Source organism: Crocodylus siamensis, chromosome 2, assembly GCF_052110815.1.
Source record: "Crocodylus siamensis isolate JL-2025a chromosome 2, ASM5211081v1, whole genome shotgun sequence".
NCBI lineage: Eukaryota > Metazoa > Chordata > Crocodylia > Crocodylidae > Crocodylus > Crocodylus siamensis.
In genome coordinates, this window is record NC_143396.1 from 132,994,391 (window position 1) to 133,018,437 (window position 24,047).

The window sequence follows — 24,047 nt, forward strand, 5'->3', positions numbered from 1 at the left end:
TACAATGCAACATCATCACATACTGTAGAATGGCACAAGGCAAATATTGCAATGAAACATCAAGATACCATGTTATGATTAATTTGTGGCTCCCAGCAATGCTATCAGGTGATGAAGTGCCTCTACAGTTGTTGACGGCTGAGTATCAGAACCACACATCTACATTAAACAAAGTGGCACTCCTACTGATTATTATTTTATATGGGTCTATTGAAGAATGATGTTCTCTTCCTTAATTTAAATAATTTGCTCTACATTTTGAAGGTATAAGCTTTGATATATCATTGTTTCATGTCCAAGATATCAAAAATCACTTTATGCAATGAGTAAGACAATGGCAGTACAGGAACTAAGAAAATAGAACAGTCATTGTGTGCTTGGGAACAGACAGGGGCACTTTGGATATTAGAACTGGTTTTACTGAAAGGGAAAACACTGATAAGACCAGAAAAGGTTATCTCCAGCTTCTTAAAAAAGGCAGCCAGGCCTTCTACTTCCCCTGGCATCTCCACATTAGACCCCTCTTTTTCCACAAACCTGAACATGCTTACCTGAACACATGCAATTAGTGTCATACTATTAACATACCAAAAATTAGCCACATGCACGTGTGCAGGATTGGGGCCCTAGATACTAATGACATACAGGCCTTGAAATAGAATAAGCAGAGATAAGACTTTCAACCTGACACAGAATACCAAACCAAATTGAGAACATGCTTATTTGATTATAGAGGTGATTAATTTCCATGAGAGAGAAATAACAATGCAAGAAACAATTGAGTGCAATTTGTATGAACATAAAGGAAGCAGCAATCTCACCAAACAGAATCAAAGAGCCATGCTGCAAAAGTTTAGTAAGTGACCTTACTACACAAAATGTTGAATCCCAGCCTCCAAGCACTACTGAGAGTAAAAAAATCATTCCTCTTCTCTGAACTCTACTCTTCGTGCAGGATTCATATGTCCTGCACCTCTTCTAGGCCAGTTCAGGATGTACTAATCTATTCCAACACCTTATTGTTAGGGGTCTACCTATATCATACACAGACTCACCAACTTTTGTGGGTTGATAGCAGCATAAAATTCTAATTCCATAGTCATTTTGCAGTGGCCCCACCCCTCAGCACCAATTGGCAGAGAGACCCTGGTCCCATGGTGCTGATTGGTGGAGAGGCCCTGTGGCGGGGAGAGGGGAAGGAGGGACAAGGGTGCAGCAGCCATATTGATTTCTGGCTGCCCTTTTGTGTGGCCCCATCCATCAGTGCTGATAGACAAAGAGATGGGGAAAGGAGGGAGAGTCAGCGTTTTATTTTTATCAAGATTTTTTGGTCGTTGTTGATTCTGCGGACAATCTGCAAAGTATCAAATTAAGTAGGTCTCTATTTATTATCCAGGTGGAAACATATACATATCTTAGCAATTTACAAAATGCTGCCACAAGGTTGTTTAACCAACATCAGTATTTATAGAATCATAAAATCTTAGAAAATTAGGGTGGAAAGGGATCTCAGGTCATCTAGTCCAGCTCCCTACACACAGCAGGACCATCATAAAGTAGATCATCCCAGCCAAGAGTTTGTCTAGCTGGGTCTTAAAAACCTGAAAAAATGGAGATTACAAAGCTGGCCTGGATAACCTGTTTCAGTGCTTTACGACCCTCCTAGTGAGAAAGCTAATATCTAACCTAAACTTCCCATGCTGCAGCTCATTGTTCTGTCATCTCCCACCACTGAGAACAGTCTAGCACATCTCTAATATTTGGAACCACCCTTCAGGTACCTGAAGGCTGTTATTAAATCTCCCCCAATTCTTCTCTTCTCCAGACTAAACCAGCCCAGCTCCCTCAGTGTGTCCTCGTAAGTCATGCGCCCCATCCCCCTAGTCATTTTCACTGCCCTCCACTGGACTCTCTTCTATTTGTCTACATCCCTTCCATAGCATGGGTCCTAAAACTGGACACAGTGCTCCAGATGTAGCTTTACCAGTGCCAAATAGAGGGGAAGAATCACTTCCCTCCTTCTGCCAGCAACACTCCTATTAATTCAGCCCAGCACACTGTTAACCTTCTCAGCACCTATTGGCTTATTTTCAGCTTACTGTCCGCTGTAACCCTCAGGTCCTTTTCTGCAAAGCTGCTGTTTAGCCAATCGGACCCCAGCCCATACTGGTGAATGAGATCATTCTGTCCTAAGTGCAGGACATTGCACTAGTCTTTGTTGGACCTCATGAGATTTCTTTTGGCCCAATCCTCCAATTTGTCGAGTTCACTCTGAATCCTAGCCCTACCATCTAGCATATCCACTACTCCCCCCAGCTTGGTGTCATCCACAAACTGGCTGAAGGTGCAATCCATCCAATCTTTCAGGTCATTGGTGAAGGTATTGAACAAAACTGGCCCCAAGACTGACCTCTGGGGCACTCCACTTGATACCAGCTACCAACTAGACATTGAGCCATTGACTACTATCGTTGGAGCCTGATGATCCAGCCATTTTTCTATCAACCTCACAGTCCATTCATCGCCCCTACATCCTTAATTGGCTTGTGAGGCTATTGTGGGAGACCTTATCAAAAGCCTTGGTAAACTCAAGGTATATCACATCTGCTGCTTCCCCTGCATCCACAGATCCACTAATCTCATCATAGACGGCAATCAGGTTGGTCAGGCTTGACTTGTTCTTGGTGAATCCATGCTGACTGTTCCTAATCACATTTTTCTCCTTTGAGTGCTTAAAAATGGTTTCCTTGAGGACATACTCCATGTTTGTATCAAGGGACTGAGGTGAGGCTAACTAGTCTGTAGTTCCCTGAACCCTTCTTTTTCCCTTTCTTAAAGATGGCCACTATGTTTGCCCTTTTCCAATCATGCAGGACCTCTCCCAATCACCACGAGTTTTCAAAGATGATGGCCAGTGGCTCTGTAATCACATCACCCAACTCTGTCAGCACCCTCAGGTGCATCCCATCTGGCTCCATGGACTTGAACACAACCGGCTTTTCTAAATAGTCCCTAACCTGTTCTTTCACCACTGTTGGATGCTCACCTCTTTCCCAAACTGCGCTGCCAGGTGCAGTAGTCTGGAAGCTGATCTTGGCTGCGAAGACTGAGGTGAAAAGGGCATTGAGTACTTCAGCTTTATCCACCTAATTTGTCCTAAGTTGCCTCTCCCATTTAGTGAGGAAGGCAACCCTCTGTGCCTAGGAGGAAGTACACTTTTCCTGTTCTTCCTCTTGTTGGTGACATACTTGTAGAAACCCCTCTTGTTACCCTTCATGTCTTTTACTAGCTGCAACTCCATTTGCACTTTGGCCTTCCTGATTGCACCCCCACATGGCCGAACAATGCTCCTCCCCAGTGGTTTTTCCAAGTTTCCACTTCCCATAAGATTTCTTTTTGTATTTTAGCTCACTGAAGAACTCCCTGCTAAGCCAAGCTGGTCTTCTTCACTACTTGCTCATCTGTCTGTGCATTACAGTGGCTTGGTCCCTAAGGAAGGTATCTTTCAAACACAGCCATCTCTCCTGGACTAATCTTCCCTTCAGACTAGCTTCCCATGGGTTACCTGAGTGAGCTGAAGTCTGCTTTTCTGAACTCTGCTATTCTGAATTCCGGGGTCTATACTCCACTACTCTCCTTCCTTTCTTTCCTCAGGATCCTGAACTCAATCATCTCATGGTTGCTGCTGCCGAAGTTGTCATCGTCTACCACATTAAATCAAGAATGCCACTCTATTCTGTCCTGAATTTTGCTGCTGAATGGGACCCAGACATCTGAGTGGCATGATGAAACAAATCATATTAAGAAGCACAGCCTGTTTCAGAATCCTTCATTTGAGCATCATATCATGCTACTGTCAGGGTATGCCTACATGGAACAACACACCGTCACATACAACTAGCTCAGGTATTTCCAAAAGAGCTAATTTGGTTACGAGAAGCAGGGTAGCCATGCATTGAAGAGGGAATTTCCTGCTGAGAAGGCTTACATTACATTGATTTCACTGAAGCAGATACACCTATTTATACCACATGGAGATCTAGACAGAGGTATTTCCTAAAACAGACTCTGTTTTTCACTGTTTACTCAAATTATTTGTGTGTTGGCTTTTTTTTTTCTTTTCGAACACTTGTGAAAGCTAAGGCCACCCAAGCATGCTATTCTGGTACCATTAATACCAACCAGCAAAGTGTACCTCCAGAATTCAGCAGCCAGTCTGCATTTACCTGTCACTAAACTGTAGCAGTACAGGAGGAAGTATACAAGGCCCCCTAGACACAAGCACATCACGTTAGGGCTTGAGGCTGCCATCCCTACTCATGCAGGATCAGGCCTCACATTGCAAGAAATTTGTGACGGTACCTCCTGGTAATATAATAGTCAGCCTAAGGATGGCAGAAGGTAACCTCACATTATTTAACATTCTGCACCAAGAGTACTCGCAATGGTTGAGAATATGATTGCTTTATTCATGTGAACCACACATTACTCTGTAAACTGTAAATACCTGCAACAAGCTTAATGGGGACATGCTGGGAGAGGGGTTGTTTGGCAAGGGCATGGCCTCCAGAATGGAGCTTAAAGGTTAACGTCGTCATCTTTTTTTTGATTTCATAAACTTTGTAGCAGCACCAGGAATGGAGCAGAATTGAAGTCACAGGCTTCTTTGCGTAAAGGGCATCCTAATTCCCCTCATAACCAGATCAGATCCTCTGTCCACTCACGCAGCCCTGCCCAGGAGGAAGTACAACCAACCCTCTCCCCAAATTCACAAGAAAGATAAGATGTGCAGCCCAGGTATTTGCCCCTCAGCTGCAGTGTAAAAGGTGACAGGAACTGGCAGCCTGACAAACTAGTTCACCCACAATGGGAGTTGAGAGGACTGGTGGAATATGGGGGTTGGGAGAGGAGAGGGAAGAGAAGCAGTGCTGTAAATGGTCTCATGTTGCTAGCCTGGTCTCGCTCATGCAGACAGACTATAGGCATATGACCTGATCTTTGAGTCATTTAATTAAAAAAAGATTTTTTGTTAAATAACAAAAGGAAGGCAGATGAAATTTAACTTTTTTTTGGTCTTTAAGTCATCTTTGAATTTGGTCTTCACTGGACCTTTTTTAATTGCAGAACTGTTTAGTAGTTAAAAAAAATAGGTAGAAAGAAAGAAAGTACGTTTTTTAAATGTTACAGCTTTGGTGTTGTTTGCAGAAGAAGGAAAAATAACATTTTGGTGAATCATTCAAATTTTACCAGTCACATCAGGAATATCACAGGGGTCTTAGCCTTGAAACTTTCCTACAGGGCCACTGTCTCTAAACCTAATTAGGCCAAGTACTTCCAGGGAAGATTACACAGCAAGTATACTTCAATCAGGTGAAGTTTCCAACTTCATTTTATTGACTGCCTTCTAATTTACATGGTACATCATGGAACTTGGCCATAAGCTCTTGTAAGCCTAAGAATGTATCTGTAATGTACAAATGCACTTTGCATGCCAGGTCTTTGTCCAGGACTAGATTGTATCTTGTCCCCTTCCAAGAGCATGGAGGGTGAATAGGTAGTAAAGAAAAAGTCTGCCTTCTTCAGTTCATGCAAAAACCAAGCAGGAGGGGTGTCCTGACTTTTTAAGTCACATACAGACTGCTCCCATTCAGTGCCCCCAATGAGTTCAATGAGAAACTTTGCGCTAACATCACCAGGGACTGGGTCCTGATCATAATGCCCCAAAGGGATTGGGAAACGTGAGGAGGACAGAACCTGGCCCCATCCCCCTTTCTCCCATAATTGTAGAGCAGGACACCAGTGAAGCAGGGAGAGCAAAGAGTACCCTCGCTCATAAAAGGGGCAATAGTAGTGAACAAGCTCTTGCAAGGAACGCTGGGTGAACACACTCAAGGTAATTCAGTTCTGAATAGCTATAAACAAGAAACTATGCACAAAGGCTTGACTGGGGAAATTGGAGACACTATTTTTGATAGCCCTTGTTATTCTACAAAATTAGCATAGATTAAGGTAGCCACGAACACAATGAAAAGGTAAAACAGGAATCCATTTTAAATGAGAGTTCATTCTGGGGTTCCTCATGACCAGTTCTCTCATACTTTCTATAAAGGTGGTTAGCCATGTTAGTCTGATATCAAGCAGAAAGTGGTGCATGGAGGCACTTCAGAAACTAAACTGGTTCAGAAGCAAGAAGTTTCATAGTTAACTTTTCAGATGCTGATAAAGTACATTACTACTTATGAACACTCATGCCTTTCTGACCCAGTTCACCTACAAGGTGCCACCCTGCCCTATTCTCTCTAGAGAAGAACAGAACCACTCTTCTACTGTCTTTTTTAATTTTATGGAAGAGCTCTTTGAAAGCATGCTCGCTAAACCATGGTTCTGTGGATTAATTTACATCAATTCTCAGCCACGGACTTGCACGTTATTTTACTATACTACATAAAAGAACAGAACACACTGTCCTGGTCATCTTAGAGGCAGAGGAAATCCAATGGGGTGGACCTAATATCCCAGAAGAACACATGATCCTTGTATTTTATGTCAAAAGTAAGAAATCTATGAGAAGATGCTTCATATTCATGTTGATTAATTATGTACAGGGGTTGACCTAAATCAAGGAGGCAGGCAGCCGATTTTGCAGGCAGATCCTGGGGGCGGCCACCATTTTTGTGGGTTTAACGCAGCAGCCTGCTCCCATGACTGATTGGCTGAGAGGCTCTGGTGGCCCTTCCCCACACGCTGATTGATTAAAAGGGTATTTGTCATACGGCCCTGCCCATCACTGCTAATTGGCAGAGAGGCCTGTCCATCATGTGGCACAACAGTTCAACACGGACTGGTGGAGAGTGGTGGGGTCACACAACAGGCAGCCATCTCAGCCAATCTCAACAAGAAGGTTCAGGCTAGACATCAGGAGACTTGACTTTACAGTTAGGGCTGCCAGGGTCTGGAATGGGCTCCCAGGTGAGGTGGTACTCTGTCCTACCTTTGGGGTCTTCAAGAGGAGGCTGGACAGATATTTGGCTGGGGTGATATGACCGTGGCACCCATTTCTGCCCAGGGTGGGGGGTCAGACCTGATGATCTGTTTAGGTTCCTTCCGACCCTAAGCACTATGAAACTGAAAGAACCAGGGGCAGCAGCCATCTTGCCTTCTCCTATTCCCCTTGGTGGGCTGCCTGGCTGGGCCACAGCGGTCATGAGGACTGCTGGTTCCTACTGGGGAGCCAGCATGTTATTTTTAGTAAGGTTTTTTTCCATGAATTTCACAGGCATCATCTGGTTTTGCGATATCTGCAGAATCCACGAGTATGTCCCTAGTTATGTATCAGAAAAGACTGCTCATGACAAGAAGTAAAAGAAAATGTAAGGACCATTTTGCCTTAAAGAAAAATAGCAAAACTAATCAAGGAGCACAAAATAGTTAGCAGCTGGAGCACCAAACACTAGTGAACTCCAACATCCATGCCTTGGCATATCATTAAGACACTAAGCACTGAGCTCACATCCTCCATTGACTCATCTAAGAAATGGCTTTGGGTTTATCTCTAGGAGAAGAAACAGCTTAATCACCACTTTAACCTAAAATAAAGAGTCCAGACAGCTCCTTCACAATGCAGGGGAACATTGGGGGCAAGTTGGAATTGATCAGTTTTACAGCATAGGCTTTCCAGGGCTCCTTCATTCACAATAAACTTCCTATTTAAAAGGGGGAAAAAGCATCTTTACAGGGAAAGCCTAAGTTGCTCTAAAAATCACACGTCACCTTCAGAGATCAACATAATGCATATTTATAATTTGACTGCAGAAAAAAAAAAATACTTCCAGGTACCAGTGTTCACTCTGTCTCCCACTCTGGGAAAAATCAAGGAACATAATCATGTGTCAACAGCTGAAAATCCCACGCAGTCCACATACTCAATGAAATCCTATCCCTATGAGCGCAGGAGTTTTATGGAAAATTACAGTGAAGTTGAATGTCTTGGTGGAAAAATATGTATAGATGTCATGCATCAGACGGCATATCATGGGACACTTTATAAATGGAAGTACATTTAACATTTTTATCACACTTAAGGTGCCACAGTAATTGTGACTTAATAAGGAAGCAATGTATGCTCATCAGCTATTGGAATTAAAAATAAAAGACATGGAAGAGTTGACGAGAGAACACTTCCTTAACATCTAAATACTATCATAACTGATCTAACACAGGCATATAAAGGGCCAGATTGTCAACTTTACTCACTTGGTTTAGTATCTTTCTCCATAAATAGGGTCTCAGATTTGATGAACCTATCCCAAAGTGAAGAACTGCTCTATGTGATTAGTGTTGGATGAATCCAGCCTTAAGTTGTCAACGCCAATTAAACAACAAAGGACCAGATATTTAAAGGCACTTAAATGCCTAATTTCACTTGAAAGGAATGGTAGTGAGGTGCCCAAATCCTTTTATAGTTTGTGCCAAACATCTTTATTACTCACAACCAAACAGGCACACACAGCACTGCATAAGCTTAATACTATACCAGCATTAGGGCCTGAATACTGTGAAAGTCCTACATCAACATGCCTGCACATCATGCCTGCATGCAACCCATTACACTATTAGGACCAAAGAAGAAAACAAAATCCTTTGTAAAGTTCCTCATCTTGGCTGCAAAGTACGGTAGACTAATTTTCTTTGTGTACATGTCCCATTCTCACTCTTGTGTGCTTGTGTTACCTGCTCTTTCTCTCTCTTATAACCCTCCTTACACAAGAAAAAAAAGAGAGTCACATAGCTATCTTATTGTCATCTATTATTCAAGAAAGGTCTCATTGAATAAATGTCTGTTCAGAGGCTCTAAACAAATTTCATTTCTGAACACCACTGTCTGCAGCTCAGCGGGCTATTTCACCAAGATAAGATCACACATTTAATCAAATGCTTCAAAATAGAAATACACACCGAGTTTGCTTAATAACATCAAATAATAAAAGTGCAGTGTTGATGGCATACTAATTTTTAGTACTCTTTCTTCTTTGAGGGTTGTCTCAATAGTCAAGGTCAACCGTACATGGGATTTCTCCTAATTAGGGTTTCTGGTAAATGCTGGCTACTCCCTGGACCTACTTATTCATGCCACTTAACCACAGTTTTGCCTACAACTAAGATATCTACCCCTTCACTTTAAATGGGAAGATTGTGTGCAACCATTTCAAGAGTGACAGATGAAAAACACAAATGCTTCTCTTTCAATATACAATATATTGATTTAGAGCAGAATGAATGTCCTCAGCAGACTATGAGAAACTATCTCCACCAAATGGCTGCAAAAGTGGAATGGAAATAGATGCAAGTCTCTTACAGAATACTCCTGGGTTGTCCATTCATCATTTGGTTATAGCTCCTACTGCACTACACTAGAGTTTTGCTCAAGTACGGAATCAAAGTCACACCCTACACCTCTGAAGTCACCAAAATTAGGTCCTAACAGGAACACAATTAGCTCAAGAAGTTTGGCGCATAAGATCTGTTAGGTCTGGCCAGATCTCCATTACGTTGTCTGATGGAGATAGAATATTCACTTATGATTTGAATGATTTAAATCATTCAGACAGAGAATCATAAAAAGTTAGGGTTGGAAGGGACCTCAGGAGATCATCTAGTGGCTAGATTCTACTCTATGACCTATTAAGGTCATAGACATATTTAAGCCTATGATCTGTTTCTTTGCATTTCCAGTGACAACACAGAGATAACAAATACAATTTGCTTTGGCTCTATAGTATTTGAACTTAAGGGCAATCTAAATTCCCCCGCTAGATCTGGGGGATTCTGCACATCTCCAGCTGACCTTCTCATACAGGAGAGAGTCAAGACTCTTCCACAAAGCATTCCTGTCACTCACACTCACTTCCTCTGAACTGCCAGGAGGGATGCTTCATGGATGCTGAGATCCACAAGACGAAGGTGCTGCATCATGGGAAGAGTAAAATAAGAGTAAGGAAAGTCCAGTTTTCTCCCCATCCTCCCATCACCACCCTCTCCAAAGCTCAAGATGGATAGGTGATATAGGCCTAGGCTGTGTAACCTTTCTGTGCCACAGTCAACTGCAGTAGCAGTTCTCTTTTGAAAGGTTACTGAAGGCAGCTTGTTGTCTACAGCAGAGGCCTTCACACACTCTTTGGCAACCACTAGAAATCTAGCTTTTTTTCCCCCCACATGGGAGTAGACTTTCAGATCCCCCAACTCTGATGCAGGTGAACTGCTGGAAGAAAAAGAGGTTCATTGGTGATACTGTACAGTAACTCAGGTTACTGCATAGTCATTTAGTATTTGTGTACACAAGAATACTTGTGTATACAAGTACTAAATGACTGTGCAGTAACAACTGTACAGTCACCATCTCATGTAGATGCAGCCTATGCATGCCAAACTTCCGTTTTATTACAGGTATAGACCGTTTCCAATTACCTATACTGGTAAAAGCATAATATCTGTACCTGGCCATAGTGTTCACATGTGACTTGGTATGGGTACATCCTGGTCAAATCATTCATAAAGATCTCTTCAATACATGGCAGGTCTGAACTGTGGATTACTTGTGTAAACTTAACAAATTATTGTTTCTTACAACAGTCCAAGTGTGATATGCAAATTTCAATCTGTTAGTATTTTAAATAAGGACACATACATTGTTTTGGAACCTAGGGTTTTAAAAAAATCTAAACCCGTAAAACAAAACAGCATTTAACTTTTAAAATCTCACTCAAAAAAGAAAATCACATCTACTGCAAATAATACAGATTACCTTCCTCCAAAGATTTGCCCTTTGTGTCATTAACACACTAATGAAGTCCTCTGAAAGGAGATGGGATAGGTATACACTGTATTCTTTCAAATAAGAGGCCTAGATTGTGACATCCTAGAACTTACACTGCAACACAGAATGTCTTATGCCATGAACTGTGCCATCAATGATATAATTTGGAGAGCAAGAAACTGCTCAACATGAGAAAATGTGACAACCTAGCACTACCAGAGAAAGCAGATAACCATTTGTTATTGAAAACTATAGATGTACGAAATAAATAAAAGAAGTAAACACAGGTTAGAGTTACATGGGAGATGTTGCTGATACAAAAAGTGTAGTATTTATGTCTCATTTTAGAAACGTTCATCCCCTTTGAATCAATTGACAGGAATTTGCATAGTTGAAATGACAAAGTGTCACTCAGTGACACACAAATGCTGGCAAAAGCACGGTGAAATAAAAGGAGTTAACATGATCTTTGAAACCCTCTTCAATTATACCCAGCAGTGAAATCTATTCAGAAACATGGCCATGAGGGGCTTTTTTTCCCCTTTCCCCAGCAGCCTTTGGAATAGCTTTAAGGGAAGGAAGGAGGGGAAAAAAAACAAAAAAAAACAGGGAGCCATTGAAAAAAATCTCCTTACAGGGTCAGCTGTCAATGGAATGCATTTTAGTATTCAGGATACCCACCCATGCAGAAGATCAAAAACTGGGCTTCAGTCCCTCCCCTATTCTCACAGGCTTAAGCTAATGCTCCGCTTCTGAGACTGTACTGAATAGTAACGCACACTCCCTCTGCAGGACTTGTAAACAGCAATACAAGCCGATCAAATAGAATGGGGGTGTAGTTTCTACTAAATGTTTCCCTTTTCTTGTGGCATACTCTAACACAACAAATCTGGTACATTAAATAAAAAAGTCAATTGGTCCAAAGCTCCTTGCATTAGTCTCCTCTAACTTACTGCTTCTCCCTCCCCACTCCTGCCAGTGGAAAGTAGACCTATAAGACATAGTTACAGTTGTTCCTGTCCTAAATTAAATGTTTTATCCCTGTCTTAAAAATAAAAAGCTGTTAGCTTCTACCCTGATGAAACTACCTCCTGGCTTGAGAGTTACCTCAGTTTAAGTGTGGATTCCTGCCGGTCCTTCCTAGCACCAGTCAAATTTAACACATCTTCGGCACTGGAGTTTCAAGGTCTCATCTCATTTTACAGCTGTGCTATAAGCAAACATTAAAATTTTCAAGGACTCAGTGCCATCCACTTAAGTGAATGGTTAATATTGTATTTCCCCCCCACCTGCCACAACTGGGTAACTCCAGCAACAAAGTCTTTAAAAGAGCTGCTGATAACCTTATGTAAAGGACCCCCAAAACTGTGGAGGGTGGGAAGGAGGGGAAGATAAACATGCTATTAAAAGTGTTATGTATTTAAAAATTTCAGGGATTTTCAGGAGTTTGGGATAGACTTTAAAACTTGGAAACAGTCCTAACTGCAATCTATATCGCATTCACCCAGTACTGTATTCAAGATGACTGCAGCTTGTGCAGACATAACCATACTAACTCAGGTATTGCTAGTGTCTTAACCAGAGCAGCATGGGACCTGGCATGCTGCTAACTCAACCTCAAGAAACTGAGTAAATACTTGGGCAGTTAGCCTGTACTGAACTCCATATTATAGCCACACATTATGGCTACCCTAGCGGCATTTGAGCTGACTGGTAGAGTAGCATCCTTATCCCACGTAGACATACATACCAATAACCTCTCACCTGAAGTCAATCCTCAGTGTCACTATCAGTATTTGTGAAATTTACTATCATAAAAACGTTACAGATACCATTCCTGTTCCAGCTGAAGTTAATGTAAAAATTGCCATCAACCACAGCAGAGACTGGATTGGGACCAATTACTCAAGAGCACAAATGGGCTGCTGTAAATCTATGAACAGGGGTCAATGAAATTGGTTGGTGCTCAGCACCTCTGATGATCATGTCACTTTTCTATAGATGCCTAAATACAAGTTTAGGAAGTTACCTTGAGATACCTAAATCCGAACATTTTGACCAAAGATTGTGTTCTCATCATGTCTATACGCTTGAACACAAAAAGAAAATTAGGACGTAAAAAGAGAAGCAAAAGTCTCTCTGTGGTATTCCAAAGATTTCTAATGAGCATTAGCACCACTAAGATGGAAAACAATACTGGATTTAGTTACAACTTCCCAACTAAAAGCACTTTGTTCTCCCTTTCCCAAAGTTAGACTCAAAAGCAGCAACACTCAGTGTCTGCTCTTCAAAATAACAGTGTAATATTTTGGCAACGGTATCATATATATAACAAAGCACTAAAGTAACAGGAGTCATTGCATTAGCTAATTCCTATCTGATTCAGAACAGTGCTTTTGTGTCTGTAGCTAGCTACTCAGTTCTTAGGGACAGAAGGTGAGAAGGACAGCAGAGGGAAGATGGAGAGCTGTTTAAAAACACTGTATAAGATCATTACAAAGTAGCTGTTTGTGGTAGATTTGCATAATTGCTCAAAGGTTCAGCTCCTCACTATTAAAATAAAATTACTTTGGAGAAAATCAGTCTTTTAAAAACAGGACAACTCAATTTCCAGAATACTGTGGTTAAATATCCAAACTCTTTACACGAGAGTTCTTGTTGCAATAAAGCAGCTTATAAGCATGCATTTAAAAGGCAGCAATCCTGGAATAGCACACACGACAGGCATAGCCTTATGCCCCTGAACAGTCCCACTGACCTCAGTTTAACTCTACACAGCAGTAAGAATCCAGCCATAGAGTTCTCTTTGGAAAAAAAATTCAGGCTTCTTAATCATGATGTTTCAGTTCAAGTTTTAGAAACACTCTGCTCCATTCGTGAATTCGAACACGTTAGATCCTCCACAGATACACAGAGCTGAGGGCCCTATCCAGTATCCACTGAAGTCAATCAACCAGTGTTCTGCTTGCCATTGACTGCAAGGGGAGAATGGCTGAACCATTCAGTTTAAAATACCAGAATACCTCTTACTGGGTTTACTGAAATGTTGACTGAACATTTTACCAGAAAACAGTGTAATTGAAACTGATATTATTGTGCTGTGTTATATGATAAATCATAATCATAGTGAGTCATTTAAATTATATGCATAACTTAATAAAATCAGAATGCAGCAGCTCCTAAATACTGCTCTACTTTCCTTGGATCATTTACTTTGTGCCCCTTGAAACTGACAGATGAAGACTATGAAATGGCAAAAGGTCTTGACTTCTGTTTGCATCCTCTATCTTAACAAGCAGAGCTTAACAAACAGGCTGCAGGCTCCAAGTTCCTACTAAGGAACACTGATTCTTTAAAACTAAAATACCACTTCTTGGAACAATATCAGAAAACAGCTCTAAAACAGTGATGGTAAAAATACAATGAAATACTATGTCTTGGTCTCTTGAGGATCAGTCCTTTCCAGTTACCATCAGTAAATAATCATTCCTCCATACTGACTAGTCATTCCTAAATAGTACCAAACAGAAGCTAAAAAACAAAATGAAATTGAAGATTTGATCTGTTACATTTTCTGCAAGTTTCTGCTTCATATTTTAATAGTCCACTTTCTTTTATTCTGTCTTACTGTAGGCCACCCTGGGCCTTTGCTGGCAAGTATGGCATACAGATCTAATAAATAAATAAATTCCATAGACTACACTGTCAGATGTTGTGCTCTTCAGTAATAAAATGAAACTACAGGAGGCTGCGGTAGAAGTCACAGTATTTTCTAACAGCTCACATTTTCAGCAAGATGATCTGTTAAAGCAGTTTGTTTGCCCATGAGTGCAGTTTGTCACACACATGCACACGCACGCGTGCGCGCGCACACACACACACACCCCCACCCCCTACCGGACTGATCCAGCTTGCACAGAAGTCAACAGGAATATTGATGGAAGCTGGATGTCTGTAGTGATTGCTCCCTTGAAAAAGACCAATTATTAGGAGGGCAAATAAAAGAAAATGACAAGAAATTTCTGACAAAGCAGCAGTAGCATTGCAATATTTTATTTATTAATTTATACCATAATGTGACTTGCAGTAAAGATGTTTAGAAAAACAAGGGGGAGAAGAGAATGCATACATGATTTTTTGTCTCTATCACCCAAGTTACTGAACTCCTCTCCCCAGAGAAATGAGTTGGGATTTCAAAGCATCAAATGAGGAAAAATCCTTCCATTCAGTACTTCAGGACAATTAACAAAGAAGTCAAAAACAAAAATGTAACTTCTTATTGCCTGAAAGGCAAGCTTCTACCCCACAATTAAACACCTTTCAGGCACTGACTGACCAGTGCATCTGACCTGAAACTGAAATTGGAAGTGGGTTACATGCTTCAGGTTCCTTGCAAAACAAGAAGTAAACAGAAGTAATTCTAATATACCCACATGGCCCCTAAATTTATCAAATCCCTCCTTTGTCTCCACTCAGCCAGTCGCACCCCAGATAGCAAAGCAAGTTTAATATAATAGTCTGTATCCTACTCCCATTAAACATCGATGCAAGTTTTTCCATTGATTTGAATGAGAGTAAGAATACTGTCTACATGTGTTTTTTTCTACAAAGTGCAATAGGGACTGAACTTGCTACCCAGTGAAATGTATGAAGAAATTGAAAGTAGAGGCAGCCATACATCGAGAACAACCAGAATGAAGATCCATGTTGCCCCAAAGTCATCTTAAAAATTCCAAGACTGGATGCAACACATGCATATGTTCTAGTATGAGTATGGTCTACATTAACTGCTATGAAAAATGTCATTACACGAAATGCATCTTAAATTCAGGAGGCTGATAACAGGCAGTTTGAAGGAAAGTCTTTGGATGCCAAACATGACTAAGATTTTAGCAGAACTTAGTATCTTCACCCGATTTAGGCACCTAAGTCTGTATGTATTCTAATATTCAGAAGTACTGAGCAACCAGTTCTTGCTGTTTTTGAAAAACAGTGCCATATGTGAAAGCTGTTGGGTTCTCAGCACTTCTGAAAATGAGGATACCTACACAAGCAGCTCAGCGGGAACTTAAGGACCTAATGTAAAATACACCTCTGTGAATCCTGACCAACAGGAACTGTAGGTATTGTGTGAGAGGGTGACATGCTTGTATTTAAAGAGCAACAAATATCCTTTTCTGGAGTTACAGAAAATGGGAAATAAATGGTTACAAGCAAAACCTTTTCTAATTTGTTACGGTGCAGCTGTTTAAGACAGGGATATGGTATCTGCATGCACACATACGCAGATGTATTACACAAAGCATTTTCAGTATTCTTTTTCTGACAAGACAGCAGCAGAAGGAAAAGCATATCAGCACTGGAACTCAGTTGAAGTAATGTGGATGCTTATAAATGCAGTCAGTACATGTTGATCACAACTGGACAAGCATCTCAGCTGATAACAAGTGGTAGAAAAAACATTCCTCCACTTCTGTATCTTTTCAACAACCTTAATACTCTGTTATTGCCTAGTCACACATTAAAATTATGGAGCCTACCATGCAAGACAATCTGTCTTACAGCCCCCAGAGAAGTTGTGGAATCGCTATTCCTGGAAATTTTCAAGACCAAACTAGACACACACCTGATTTGGGATGATATAAACACGGGTGATCCTGCCTTGAGCTGGGAGCTGGATTTGATGACCTTATCCAGTCCCTTCCAGCCCTACTTTCCTATAATCGCTGAAAATAAATTCTTGATTGGTATTTCTAGACCTTCCCTTGACTCAAGAGAACAGAGAGTTTACTTGACTCCAACATATATTCCCACAACTATCAGGCAATAAAATGTTTTCCAGCAGTAATAAGAAGCAAAAACTTATCTGAATCTTAAAAGAAAAGGCTGTGGCCAAATAACAGAGATATTTTAGAGACATCTCAATGGTAGCCAGCATATTCCTTCTCTTCCTATAACCCCCTTTCTGCTGCCCCAGTCCCAGCTCTTTCACCTACCTTTGCACATGATTTTACGCTGTCTAGAAATAGTCTTTTAATCAACGTACACCTGCCTCAGCTCCATTTACTTTACAAGTTTCCGAAAACTCACCAGTTCCAAGGAGCATTCCAGAGACAGTTACCGCATCCCCCTCAGAACATCATAGCTGCTTGTATTTATACTGCACACATTCATGTTTCCAGTGAAAAAAGTCCTCACAGCAGGGATTATATTCCTGATCTGGCATAACGACCAAGGGAAAATGCATGAATACTTACAGTGCTATACACTTGCTAGGCAATGATAGTTTACCCATTCTTCACTCTTTGCTTTTGTTTTCTAGGCTGCCCACTTCCATAACTTCCACTTTGCAAAGTAATGGAAATAAATCTACGTTAATAGTCTTAAACCTCCTCAGATCAATGGAAATTTTACCTAAGAAAATTATAACTTTCTAAGGAGGACCATCTGCACTTGTTTTCATAAACAAAAGAGGTGATATGCCCCCAAACACTAATGTAACAGGCTTTATCACAACCTAGATCTCCTCAAATGTGTGCTATCTAGAAAAGATCTTCTGGTCGCCTTTACAAGGTAAAGAAAGTGTCTTAACCAACAAAGCCTTTCAATTTACAATGCCATAATGCATGCAGATATAGCACTCTCCAGTCAGAAGGTTCAACGTACACTCTGCATAGAAATCAGAGAAGTAGCTCTGGAAGGGACCTCAGGAAGTCACCTAGTCCAACCCCCTGTCTGAGGCAGCAAAAGTCTTGTGTCTTATAGGGGGATCAAGCCTGTGACCTTGGCATTAGCACCACACATCTTCATTTACATTTGCTCAATTCTACATGCATTTAACAAAAGAATGCTTCATGCTTCCTCTTATTGTCTGCAGGAAGCACAGCAAAGCGTAGTTTGTGCAAACAAAGGAGGTTATGCTCTGTTGTTTAATTAATAAGAACAGCCGGGAAAGAAAACTCAAGCACTTCCTATCACATCACCTTCAGCTAAGCACTCTCAGACAGATGGACACAGCCCTGATGACATCACAACCTGTGGAATATATGAGTACTATGGAGCACATGCTGCTAGGAAACAAAGCACATAGATGAAATCAAGTCTTCTAATGTACAGCCTTGGGATATATTTTCTAGACCGAGAAACGAATCATTTTGCAATCACTCAACAAGCCTACAAAGTGAAAAAAACAACTCCTATATTATGGAGCAAGGCACATGCACGCTTTTTAGACGTGCTCAATGGTCTCAAGTTCTTACATTCTCAAAAAGGGTATCTTGCTTTTATTTTTTTTTCTACCTTTGCACTGCATTTAAGCACAGTTTAAGTCAACTTCAGTGTATTCTCTTCTCATGCACTAAAGGAAAGCTAAGTCAATAATGAATAATATCAACCTGCAAATCAATGGTTCAATACTTTCCTTCAGAAATTTTGGAAATAGGTATCTGTAAGAAGATCTGCATCTGTGTTCACTTCCCCCTTTTCCTGGAACAAGCGACCCAGTACAGTCACTTTTATGACACTAAAAGCACAGTACTAAATAAGGAAAGAACACATAACTAAACAGCAGACTGAACCGCAAGGGGACTATAGCCCTTCTTAATATTGTGACTACCGCAATTGGAGGTGGGTTGTTTTACCTGAAGGACAACACCACAGTAGAATGGAGCCCTAATCTTAACTTTGAGACCAAACATTAGCATTGATAGGCAGATTTGCTTCTTCCCCCTACCCCACCAGCCCACTCCTTGTTTTTACATTCTTAAATGAGGGCCCTACAAGATTTTTGATAGCAATCCTTTAACCATGACACCCAGTGGAGTCTGTAAAACTTCATGAGACAGTGTGTCCACAGTGCAGGCAAGGTTCTTCACGTAGATATGATATCTTTTATTAGACCAAGTAGTTGACCTTTTTGTACTCCAGCCCCAGAAAATGATAATCAAGTGACTGGCCAAAATACACTGTAGCACACAGTATCTACCAGCCAGTGCCGGCTACAATCTCTTCCCTTACAGCATTTCAAAATGAGAATGGGAAAGCCTTCAGCGCATAGCCACATCCCCCCCCCACACACCTTGGCTTTAAAAATCTTAATGCTAAAAGAAAGTGGGACTAGCAGGCTGCTTCTGCTGCCTCGTAGCAAGGCACACGAGGCATTTTCCCCTCCTTCCTTGTCTCCAGCCATCTCCACATTTCCTAAGCAGCTGGCTGCATGCAACCAAACCCGGGAGTGCAAGAATGCTAACACTTCCTAATGAGCAATCTGAATGGGAAAGTAAATACAACAGGCATCAGTTGTTGTGGCTGTGGCCAAGCACTTGCTTGGAGGGACACACACACACACACACACACACACAGAGGCACACAAGCACAGAGACACACACACAGGCACACATACACACAGGCATAGGCATAGGCACAGAGAGACTCAAACACAGAGGCACAGGCACACACAGACAGATATACACAGGCACACATACAAAGACACCCCCCCCAACCCAGTGCTTTCCCCTGGCGGAAGGCCCGGCGAGCAGGCTGGCTGGCACGGGGCTGCCCGGAGCCCGCTCCCCATCTCCCCAAACATCCGCGTGTCTCCAGGGAAGGGGGAAGGATCCGGGGTTGTGCTGTTGCTATTGGCGACATGGTCCTTCATGACAACCCCCCCTCCCCAGGGCCAGGTAAGCCCCGGGTCCTCGGGGCGCTGCACCTACGTCTCTGGGAGCCAGCCGTGCCCGGCAGCAGCTCGATCCCCGGCGCACTGGAGGAGGGCAGGTACCACGCCAAGCCGCCTTGCCTCAGCCACGCCATTTCCATCCAGCAAGCGCTGCTTGCAGGGGAGGATCCGCACATCCATCCAGCGATGAAAAGGGGAATTAAAAAAAAAAGGGGGGTGGGGGTGGGGGGAGGTTTGCAATTTCCCTTCTCCAGCCTCCTCTCCCGGCTGCGCTGCATGCCAGCCCGCCGTAGCAGGGCTGCTGGGGAGCCGGCTGCTCCACAGGCAGGCGGGCGGGGAGGCTGCCAAGCCCACCCGCCCCTCGCTGTCTCCCCCTCGGATTGCGGGGGACCTGCCTGTCGCCCCAGCAGGCGGGAGACCTGCCCCCCGCCCTCCCTCAAGACCCCGTAGCAGCCTGGGAGCCCCGTGGGGCCGCCTTGGCGCGCGCGCGCACACACACACACACACACACACACCACACCCCCCTGGCTGCTCCCACCGAGCCTCCCTCCAGGACTGGAAAAAAAGGGGGGGGAACTGGAGGCACGAGAGAAGAGAGCGCCCCCCCCAGCCCAGTGGTGCCTTGTGGGGAAGGGGAAGGGAGAGCCTCCAGCCAGCACCTCTCCTTCCTTCTCCCTCACAATGTCCACCCAGCCGAGCACAGAGACATCTCCACACGCCCCCCAGCCCCAAGAGACGCCCCCCCCGTGCTTCTGTGGAGACAATACGCTTGAGCTGCCCCGCATGCAAGGGCTGGGGGCGGGGGGGGACACAACTGGGCTCTGCAACCTCCCCCCCGAGGGAGGGAGTGGGGTGCCGGGCATGGGGGTGAGTTACCTTCAGTCGCCGCCTGCTCCCGAGCTGCGGGTCCCCCCATCAGTTCCTCAACAACCTGCAGCGGGCAGCTGCCACAATCCAGCCATGGAAACCAGGCGGCGGGACCGCTGGAGCCAAGCCCCCCCTCCCAAAAAAAAAAAAAGAAAGCAAAGAGGAGGACGGGGGAGTGAAGAATTTAAAAAAAAAAATGGGGGGGAGAAAAAAAGGGGGGAAGTGTCTCCTTTTCTTTTCTGCCGGCTTCCCGAGGGGGGAGGAAATGGAGGGGTGAAAAAAAAGAGAGGAAGAAAAAAAAATAGAAAGAGCCGGTGGCTTCTTCCTCCTTCCCCTTCCCAGCACGGAGCCCGCTCGGATGTATCTCCCCAGTTGCCCAACTTCAGAGCAAGGTGATGCCTCGGCGGGTGCTGGTCGGATGCGGCACGGGCACGCACAGCCCGAGCTGCTGGTGCTGGTGCTCCAGGAGAAAAGCCGCTGCTTGAAGAGACCGCAAAAAAAGGGAGCGAGAGAGAGAGATCTCCCCCCTCCACCACCTCCTCCGCCTTCCTCCTCCTCTCTCGCTTCTCTTCCTCCTCCAGCAGCACCAGCTGATGCTCAGATCCACGCTGCCCCCTGCTCTGCCTCCTCGCCCGGGCAGCGCTGCCCCCCTGCCACCTTCCTTCTTCTGGGGCTGGGGGGGTTGATGATGATGATTTTTTTTTTGTCCTCCTCCTCCTGCTCCCCCCCAGCTCCAGCCAACTCCGTCCTCGGCAGCAGCAAGTTGGAAGGGGAGGGCGTGGGGCAGGCGAGGCGAGGCGGCCGGAGGAGCGGGTGGCTGCGCCTAGCGGGAGGCTGGTGGCGGCAGCTTCATCGCTGCTGCTTGCGGGGCTCCGAGCTCCGGCGAGGCGGGAGAGGCGGCCGCTGCCGAGCGCAGGCAGGGAGAGCGATGGTGCTGGCTGGAGAGGGCTGCACAGGCGGCTGCTGCTGCTGGTCCAGGGCGGTCCGCAGAGCCCCAGCCGCCAGCGGCATACCCCGGCCCCGGGCAGGGAGGGGGCGCCCGGGCTGCGATCCTGCCGCGGGCGGGAGGGAGGCAGGCAGGCGGCGGCCGCAGCTCCGAGCGGGCCCGGCGAGCTGCCTGGACTGCGCTGCGATGAGCCGGGGAAGCGAGCGCCGCGCAGCTCGGGGAGGGAGCAGCGAAAACCCGGATCTGGACCCCGCGCCGGCTGCACGGACGCGGGCTCCACCTAGCAGCGGCGCGGGGGGTCTGGGCGTGCGTGTGTGTGAGCAAACCGGGTGTGTGTCTGTGTCTGTGTGCTTGTGTGTGGAGGGGTGCTGTGTGCGTGCCTGTGTGTGGGCAAGCATGCCAGGTGTGTGAGAGCATGCCCTGTATGTGTATGTCTGTGTGCGTGTGTGTAAGAGAGAGAGATTTCTGGATGCACGTGCATCTGCAAGACACGTGTGAGAGAGAGCTCTGGGTGAGAGAGATCCCTGTGTGCAAGAGATTTCTGTGTGTCAGAAGGAGAGTTCTGTGTATGTGTAGATGTGTGTGAGATCTGGTGGGGTGAGGGAGAGAGAACTGTGTGTGTCTGTAGATGAGTGTGAGAGGTTGAGTGCGAGACAGCTCTATGAGTGTGTCTAGACGTGTGTGAGATCTGAGTGTACAAGAGATTTATGTGCATGTGAAAGCTCGGTGTGTGGGTCTGTAGACGTGTGTGAGAGATCTCTGTGTGTATGTGTGTGTAGATGTGAGAGATTGTATGTGTGAGAGATCTCTGGGTATGAGAGATCTGTGTGTGTCCGAAAGGTGTGTGTGTGCAAGGCATCGTGTGCATCTGTGTGTGTGACAGAGATGGGTGTGCATGTGGGTGTGTGCAAGGCATCTGTGCATGTGTGTGTGTGAGAGAGAGAGATCTGTGTGTGTATACAAGAGACAGGGAGAGTGAGAGCAGCGTGTGTGCGTGCCAGGGGGCACTGCCTGGATGGATCCTTGGAGGGGGAGGGGAGAGGGCTCTTTGCCAGGGTTGGCTGAAGCTGCCCAGCAAGAGCATCCTTTGGAGGCAGGGGGCTGTGCAGCGCCCAGCAGCCCCAGGCCCCTGATCTCTGCTGAGGGTGCCAGGCAAACCATGCCCACAGCTGGTTAAGTACATAAGAGCTGCCATGCTTTGGGTCAGGCCATAGGTGCATCTTGCCCAGTTGGCCCTACTTTGATTTCTCTTCAGATCATAGAACTCTCTCACCTTTCAGTAAAGATGTCCCATGTCACACAGGGGCAGGCAGCAAATGCTGAAAGAGAGAGGGAACTGCGTATGACTGGGTTTTTTTTAATGTGGGCAATGTCCACTACTCACAGTAGCGCACTGCCCCCCCACTTCAGCATTAGTTCCCCCATGCCTCTCCCCTGAGCAATCATCCTTTTAGCCACATTCCCCTACAGCTCTACCTGCACCAAGTGTTTCCCAAGTCTATCTGCTTCTAAATCTTGGCCACTGCAAACCTTAGCTGGTGCCCAGACCCCTGTGGATCTTCCTACCTGCCCTCCCAAACCTCCCTACCTGCACCCTTGCAATTTCTCCCTCAATCTCAGGATTCCCTTCCAACTTTGATATATACGTTCCTGCCTGGCCCTCCCTAGCTGCTTGCAATTTCCCTCCCGCTGAATCTCCCTTCTCTCACCACTAACTGCCACCCTAACCCCTCCAATACTCTCCCTTCTCTCTTCCCTTACAAGGTCTCTTAGACCTCCCCAGCTCCTCCTGCTAGGAGGAGCACAAACCCACCGATGCGCCCAGTGGCCGTGTCCAGACGAGCATGTCCATACAGTATGTTGCACTGCGGACACATCTGTGGCACCACATGCTGCACATTCAGGTGTTCTCTCTGCTGCAAGGTAGCAGCACAGGGAAGGGGGCGGTGTTGATCCTAGGAGATCCCGGGGTCAAAACCATGGGGAAAAAAAGCAGGGTGGCTCACGTGGGGACAGCAAGCACAGCCCCAAACTGGAGCCTGGCCAGTCACAGCCATGCTCCACTTGCCAGCCAGGCTCTGAGCAGTAGGATAGCTGCTGCTGTAGCCCTAAGAGGCCCCCAGATAAGGCTGCTGCCCAGTGCTCCTCTACCCCACCCAGGTGACATACTTGTTTTAAACCTCTGACCTACACTCCCAACCGTGTTTCTTCATTCTTTGTCCCATGAACTCTAGTATCCCCATTTCCTGCAGCCTCCCCTCCAATAGAGGCCAATGAGGGACTTGGTGGACTGGGCCCACCTGTTTTTTAAAGGTACAAACAGGCCTACCCCACCTGGGATAACCTGCTGCACACCAGAGGGCACATGGCATAGGCATTCCCCAGGGCCAAGGTGTGCCGCTGCTACTTGTACCCAGGGAACCAGATGTCCACGCTGCTGTGGACAAGGCCAGCATAGGAAGTAAGAGTTAGGACCATCTGAGAAGCTGTACTTCACAAGGCCTTTTCCACCCAACTTCTCATTGGCTGCCCTCCCCACTGGTCCACCTCCTGGGAAAGAGGCAACCAATCAGAGCTCTTGTATGAGGTAGGCATGGCCTTCTCTCCCATTCTCAAGCCTCTGTAATTGCTGTTGAGATGAGTTAACAGCTCCTATTCTCATAGGAAGGTGGGGAGGAAATAGGGCAGAAAGAACCCAGTTGCTCAGGGCAGACAGTATCCTTCCTCTGTTCTCCCTCCCCCCT

At 45.0% G+C, this 24,047-nt stretch overlaps 1 protein-coding gene across 15 annotated transcripts in view; it reads right to left on the reverse strand.

The window, feature by feature from the left end:
* The window catches only part of ADGRL3 (adhesion G protein-coupled receptor L3), an 875,465-nt gene extending 853,917 nt beyond the window's left edge, over positions 1-21,548 (reverse strand). For 5 of the 15 annotated variants that reach the window (XM_090036867.1, XM_090036864.1, XM_090036854.1 and 2 more), the window contains exon 1: positions 20,367-21,546. The gene's annotated coding sequence lies outside the window, so the exon portion shown is untranslated. Of the gene's footprint in view, positions 1-19,527; positions 19,885-20,366 lie in introns of those variants that run through there. The other 10 variants (XM_090036855.1, XM_090036863.1, XM_090036860.1 and 7 more) reach the window with 5 other exon arrangements.
* Positions 21,549-24,047: the final 2,499 nt, after the last annotated feature.